Raw genomic sequence first — 8,227 nt, 5'->3', positions numbered from 1 at the left:
CTGGTATAGACCTTCTTCACTTTTCCTTTTTCTCATTTTTGCCTTTAAAAATTTTTTTTTATAAATTTATTTATTTTTTATTTTGGCTGCATTGGGTCTTCGTTGCTGCTTGTGGGCTTTCTCTAGTTGTGGCGAGTGGGGGCTACTCTTCGTTGCAGTGTGCAGGCTTCTCATTGCAGTGGCTTCTTTTGTTGCAGAGCATGGGCTCTAGGAGTGCGGGCTTCTAGTCATCTATTTAATTGAGTAGTCAAACCACTGAAACCTAGAATGAAAACACCTTCTAGTACACTTGATAAATAGTTTTAAAGGGAAAAAGTACAATGTAATGCATTTTGTGCTATTTTATCTAGACTTCATTGGGTAGATATATTTATATTACTAAAATGACTGTAAATATAAAGAGATGGTTGAGGAATTTTTTTAATAAAATTGACGTTTTAAAAAATAAATTCATTTAAAAATGAATAAAAAATAATTAGAAATTCACAGCATTTGCTACCTGGTTAAAGCTTATGTCTATACAACCAACATCATAATCAAACTTTTGCACAAACACAGTTTTAATAATCTGTACATATTATTCTAATTATCTTACGATTTTTAGCTTTAGATATTTAAACATTTATATAAATGTATATATGTTAATATGTACATATGTATTTGTATGTACAAGTATCACTTACAAATATATCTGGTATAGACCTTCTTCACTTTTCCTTTTTCTCATTTTTGCCTTTAAAAATTTTTTTTTATAAATTTATTTATTTTTTATTTTGGCTGCATTGGGTCTTCGTTGCTGCTTGTGGGCTTTCTCTAGTTGTGGCGAGTGGGGGCTACTCTTCGTTGCAGTGTGCAGGCTTCTCATTGCAGTGGCTTCTTTTGTTGCAGAGCATGGGCTCTAGGAGTGCGGGCTTCAGTAGTTGTGGTGCACGGGCTCAGTAGTTGTGGCTCATGGATTCTAGAGCGCAGGCTCAGTAGTTGTGGTGCATGGGCTTAGTTGCTCCATGGCATGTGGGATTCTCCCGGACCAGGGCTCTAAGCCATGTCCCCTGCATTGGCAGGTGGATTCTTAACCACTGCACCACCAGGGAAGCCCTTTGCCTTTTTTTAAATAAAAAAGATTCTTTATTTAATACTTATAGACATAAAGATAAAATGTGTAATTCCATTTAGTTTCTCAAAGGGTTTTGCAGGACTTTTATAAAATTACAAAATGTTATTTGGGAATATTTTCTATTTTATTTATATTTATAAAACTTTTGATTAAACTAAGTTTAACAAAAAATCATTCAGTTTCTGGCCTAGTTATAGAAGCATCATTAGAATTTCCCTATATCAACAAGAGTTTGAAGTAAATCCACACAATCACATATAATTCTGAATTATGGATTGTATTATAATACACTCACAATAGGGAGCATAGAAAAGCATTTTCCCTATGAAAATCATAAAATATTTTATCTACTATATATGAAGACATTAATAGTATAAAAATTTGCAGAAAGTATTATAAAATGAAACCTTTGTACTCAAAAGCTAGCAAAGCATACTATGTATACTTGCTTGACAAAGAATGACTTGCTCTTAATAGAGAAAAGGCTTTATTAATCTGGATAAAAGTTAGGCATGTGTATGTCTCATTCTCCTGATGCTTGGTAAGTAAATAATGCATTTCTTTACTTTGCAAGGTGTATATATTACCTTCTGAGCACATGTAAATATAGTTTACAAGAAATGTAGTTTTTGCTCAAAAGAGACTTGGGGCAGAAAAATCTACTTAAAAAATAAAAAGTTTGACCAATAAGAACTGATTCAGCTGCTTTAAAATCCACCTTGATGAAAATGGCACTTTTTTTGTGACTAGTGAATCTACTGTTAGAAAAGGAAACAGATAAGCAAGAGGAAGTAGGAGAAAATAAAATAGTTGGAGGTGATAAGATTATCTGGGTGCAGCACACACTTTTAAGATGACAAGGGTGCTTCAAGTATTTTGGTTGATTTTCTATCCTTTTGGGGAAAGTGATGTAACACTTAGGAGAATCAATATATAAATGTTTTTTTAAAAGAACTGAGATTAATAAAGAGCTCTCAAGAAATACACACACTCACACACACATATTGTGTCAGAAAGAGAATGTTAGTCAATCATTAATCTTTTTAGAACAAATTTCATCCCCTCTTCCTTATTCCCACCCCCAGGAATAAAGAAGAAGGGGAAACTACAATACTGATTAATTACCTCTTATAGATGAAATGTAAAATGGGAAATGAAACTCTTGTATATAAAATCTTATCATGAATTTTATTGTGAATTTTGAGCCTGAAGAGATATTTCATGATTTAAGATAATTATATTATGGAATATAGGCAGATTTTAAACTACTTTAAAAACTTGTCTGATACTGAGTAGTTATGCAATAAGTAAAGGAGGAACATCACACACCATAACCCTTATTGGCCTCAGGAAAGAAAAAAAAAACAAAAACATGAAAAGAAAAGAAACACATCATCCTATAGTTTTAGCATCAGAAATCAAGTAGAAGAGTCTTGTACATCTGAGAAAACATAAAGCACAAGTCTGAGGAAATCATTTAATACATATAAAACAGATGAGAGAATGTATTTAAAATTGATAAGGAGGCTACATCTGACAATGAGATCAATTATAATTTCCTCGTTCTTTCAAAATGAGAAATTCTTGGGCAGATACTTTATTTGTATTTTTCCCAGGTTTATTGAGGTATAACTGACAAAATTATAACTATTTAAGATACACAGTGTTTTGATATACATATATTTTTACATTTATTTTATTATTATTTTTGTAATTAATTTTGGCTGTGTTGGGTCTTTGCTGCTGCGTATGGGCTTTCTCTAGTTGCAGCGAGTGGAGGCTACTCTTCGTTGCGGTGCACAGGCTTCTCATTGTGGTGGCTTCTCTTGTTGCAGAGCACGGGCTCTAGGTGCATGGGCTTCAGTAGTTGTGGCACACAGGCTCAGTAGTTGTGGTTCGTGGGCTCTAGAGCGCAGGCTCAGTAGCTGTGGTGCACGGGCTTAGTTGCTCCACGGTATGTGGGATCTTCCCAGACCAGGGATTGAACCCGTGTCCCCTGCATTGGCAGGTGGATTCTTAACCACTGAGCAACCAGGGAAGTCCTTGATATACATATAGATCCCAGAATTTATCACTTTACAAATGATATTCTGTATCCTTTGACCATCACCTGCCTACTTCCCCCATTCCCTGCCCCGGGCAATGACCATTCTACTCTCTATATCTGAGTTCAATTATTATTATTACTATTAATAATAATTCCACACTAGGATGTGGAATCTTCCACCTATAAAAATGAGACCAGATTTAACAAATCACTGAGGAATGACCCAAAGTCATCCTCATAAAATGTATATTGACAACTGAACTAAGTGGAGATGACTCTGGCAGAATTATCCTTAATTCTCTTAATTACAGGGCAAAGAGTGGCGATTAAAGGCATCTATACAAACCATGTTATAGAAAACTATTCGACTCAACATATGGTTATACAAGACTAAAGGCCAACAAGAAAACAGGTACTTGCCATTTGGCAGAAAATATATCTGGAATAGTCAATTGCATCTATCTATATGGAAGACAGTTCAAACAGCAACCAAAGTACAAAACGTATACATCATAGTAAAAGTTTTGCCTACAAAAATTGAAGTAAAAAAGTGAAATAAAAATACTATAAAAATTGAGGCTTTAAAAGCCCAGATATTCCATTGTATATATACAATGGAATATTACTCAGCCATAAAAGGAACCAAACTGAGTTATTTGTAGTGAGGTGGATGGACCTAGAGACTGTTATACAGAGTGAAGTAAGTCAGAAAGAGCAAAACAAACAATGTATGCTAACACATATATATGGAATCTAAAAAAAAAAAAAAGAAAAAAATGGTCAGAAGAACCTAGGGGCAAGTCAGGAATAAAGATGCAGACCTACTACAGAAGGGACTTGAGGATATGGGGAAGGGGAAGGGAAAGGGGAAGCTGGGACAAAGTGAGACAGTGGCATAGACATATAACACTACCAAACGTAAAATAGATAGGTAGTGGGAAGCAGCCGCATAGCACAGGGAGATCAGCTGGGTGCTTTGTGACCACCTAGAGGGGTGGGATAGAGAGGGTGGGAGGGAGGGAGATGCAAGACGGAAGAGATATGGAGACATATGTATATGTATAACTGATTGACTTTGTTATAAAGCAGAAACTAACACACCATTGTAAAGCAATTATACTCCAATAAAGATGTTAAAAAAAAAAAAAAGCCCAGATAACTCTAAACTTTTCATTCATTTCTGCGGAAAATGTTGGGATAAAATAATTCTATAAATCCTAAGCAGGTGTCTAATTATTTTGTAATACTTCTCCACCAAGGTCACCTACTCCTAGTAATAGTCTAGCAATTGTAATCACACAAACTATTGCATATTCAGATATTTCACTCTTTATTTATGTATCTTCAACATTTCATTTGCATCAATTTATTATGATTATGCTTATTAGTCTTCATAAAGATGCCTCAGATACAATTATTGTTTTACTTGATATTTATCTTTCAACTTCCTGCAGGCTTTACATATGTCTACCTAGTTTATATCCATGCTCAGTAAGTTGATGTTTTCCATTGCAATGATATTAATCCTCATGTTTGCTCACTGACATTTAGGTTCGTCTCAAATTGTTTCAATTAATCTTCTCTCTGCCTCTACTAATTGCTGAAAATAATTTCAAAAATTTATAGAATGAGATTACAATAAATTCATGGTCCTTACTTTATTTGCACTTTAATGTTTAACTGAAAATCAAAATGTTTTTCTAAATTGGCAGCTCTTCGTCTCTCTACAATTTCCTTTCTAAACCTTCGTGTTCCTCAAAACGTCCTTAGACCATCTCATTTCCCACTCTACAGAAGAAATAGAAGATATCAGAGGGATTCTTCTTTCTTCACATCTAACTACATTTTTGTTTATCACTTAAACAAAATCTAGTATTTCCTATTCCTTTTAAGACCTTTCCTATACCCTATCCTATTTGTTTCATTTTCCTTTTACTTTCTTCACGTAGTGGAGAGGGTGTTGTTCCTTCTTTTTCTCTTTCAAATACTTGAAATACTGAGACCATACACAGAAACTAGAAGATAATTAGGTAATATACTATTGTTAGTATTTGCACAGTTTGAATGGACAAGTTGGTGGAGCTTCTTACCATATTAATAGATGAAGTCTCTGACTGACCTTCTTTGCAACAGAGTACAAACTAGTTGTGCAATGAGCCTCATATACTAGAATAAAAATTGCCCAAATTATATAGTTTTCTTAAAACAGAAAGATCCAAATTGAAAAAAAAAAAAAAAGGCAATAGCATGTGTACCTCTAGCTATTAAATTTCCAGAGAAAAAAATATATGCTAAAATACACATTAATTACTAACCTTCAACTTAGACCTCTCCTGCTGGAAACAGTATTGCTGTAGTATAATCACCACAGTTGAACTGAAACCAAGTCATTTTTCAAACGTGCCTAGAGTTGTCAGATTTAGCAAACAGAGGCATGAAAGCCCAGTTAAATTTCAGATAAACAACAAAATTACTTTTAGTCTAAAAATTGCAATGGTGTGAGACATAATTATACTAAAAATTATTTGTTGTTTATCTGATATTCAAATTTAATTGGATTTTTAAAATAATTTTACCTGGAATACGACCACATATGTGTCTTATTTTTAAAAAATAACACTTCACAGAATCACATCTTACCAGAAAGGCCAGGAAAAAAAAAAAATCACAGAACCAGCATCCTACCTATATATGTATCACAAGCAGATTCACAGCCTCTATAGTAGTGATCCCAAGCAAAATGTTCTCAGAAGCAAAGAGATGGTACAATATAGATCCATATTGCTGCTAAAAGCAGAAAAAAAAAAAAAAAAACATGGCAGAGATGGCAGCATTTGGTGTTGAGTAAGGGGTGGAAATGGAATAAATTTCAAAAAAGGAGATGGAAAAGAAAATTTGTCTTAATTTTATATACATAGGGAACATCTGGATTTTGTTAATTTTACATACATAGGGAACATCTGGATTTTGTTGAGGTTTATGTTTTGTAACATAAGCTCAAGAAAGAGCAATATCTCATCAAGGGGTATCTTAATCTATTTAAGCTGCTATAACAAAATACTACAGACTGGGTAGCTTATAAACAACAGAAATTTATTTCTCATATTCTGGAGACTGGAAGTCCAAGATCAAAGTGCCAGCATGGGCCGGTTCTGGAGAAGGCCTTCTTCTGGGTTGCAGACTGCTGACTTCTTACTGTGACCTCACATGGTGGGAGGTGTAAGAGAGCTCTCTCCTCTTTTGTAAGAACATTATTCTTATTCATGAGGGCGCTGCTCTCATGACCTAATCACCTCTGAAAGGATTTCAATACATGAATTTTGGAAGGACACAAACATTCAACCGTAACAAGTGAGGAATTGTGGCAACATAATTACATATTTTGAAGGGAAAATATGCCTATGGATGCTAGTAATCTTTGTGTGAAATGAGCCTGACATCTTGAAAACTGCAGAAAATTTCAATATTGGCAATCCTAGCTTCCAGATTTTCTTTGAGAGTTCTTTCTTCAACTGTCTTCAATACACATTTTCATACCTTTAATTGTATTTCCATTTTGAGTCCCTTACATATTGAATATAGTGAGGGCTCTACCTAGTTAAAAGAAAACTGAGCTCCAAATTTCAGAGTAAATATTTGGGGTAAAATTCATGGGACACCTTTTCTGAAATCCTAATCTGTGTTTCCATTTGGTTTCTCTATCTCCAGCAAAGCTCCAAGCAATAACAGTTTATTATCCTCGCCATTCACTGTAGTCCCTTGCTCTGGTATTCTTTAGCATTTAATACTCTGACTCTAGTAACTGTCTTTTCTCACGCCCTAACATTTGCATTACTTGGAAAATTCCCCTCAAGATTCTTGTACTGAATTAATTGATGATGTTTCCAAACCTGGCCACTATGGACACTTTGAGAGTAAATTCATCACTTTTCATACTAGCCTCTAAACCCTCAACTTTTCTCAGTCATTGAATCATGCTATTTCAGTGGCAGCAGAAAAAAATATCATTTCTGACATTTTCTTATTGAATCAGATATATTTGATAACACATTGTTCTATGTAATCCTACTTAAATTATAAATACATTTAGAATATTTTAAAATTTAAATTTAAATAGTTATAAAGAGGAAATTTACACAGTGATAAAGGGGAAATTTCAGATGTGACCCAAAAATGCCAAAAAAAAAATACATATAGGAAATATGAACTGGAGTCAAGGGTTCATGGGAGTGACTTAGTTGAAGGTAGATTTGGGTACCACAACGAGAGGATTCTCAAATGATAGGACAAAGTAATGTTTTCAAATTTTAAGGTACCTCAATACATGGGAGCTTAGTTTAAAACAAAGATCACCAGGTGCCAACGACTTTGATTCATTACAACTGTGTTTCGGGCCACAAAATGGTATTTTAATCTGTTGCTGAGGTTATTTTGATGCAATTTGTCCATAGCTCTCACATTTGAAACAGTACTAAGTTTTTGAATTTAATCGTGAAAAGTCGTGAGAATATTTTGGTTAAGAACAAAGCCTCTGCAGTAGAACTATGTGGTTTCACTGCTTCCTGTTGTTTCCTTGCCTCTACACTAGAGTGGTAAAAACAGTACGTACTCCACAGAGTTCTGTGAGACATGAATGAATTAATGTTCCTAATTCACTTTGAACAGTGCTTAACCACCACCATCAGTAAACCTTCAATAAACGTTAGCTATTATTACTTCATGGTTAATACTATTATTTAATATACGATATATGAACTAGAAATGGCTTATCATCACAGATACATGTGACAAGCAGAAAATTATTTTAAAAATCTGATAGTGTTTTCAAAACAGCTTAGAAGGACTCTACTTAAAAAAATCTTTATGATGATCTAATGTGACAGGAGAGTGTAAAATTGGAAAGTTAGGATTTATTTTAACATCAAATATTTTTGTAGTGTATGTATACTAGACCCTGTTGCAATGCCTCATGTCAAAATTCACATTGGATATAATATCATATTAAATACTATACAGTATATATTTTTACTACTCCATCATATTATTATATGTTCTTACCTATTATA

The sequence above is a fragment of the Neophocaena asiaeorientalis genome, unplaced genomic scaffold, assembly GCF_003031525.2.
Source record: "Neophocaena asiaeorientalis asiaeorientalis breed wild unplaced genomic scaffold, Neophocaena_asiaeorientalis_V1.1 scaffold158, whole genome shotgun sequence".
In the NCBI taxonomy this organism is placed as follows: Eukaryota; Metazoa; Chordata; class Mammalia; order Artiodactyla; family Phocoenidae; genus Neophocaena; species Neophocaena asiaeorientalis.
Note: the sequence above shows the minus strand (reverse complement) of the source record.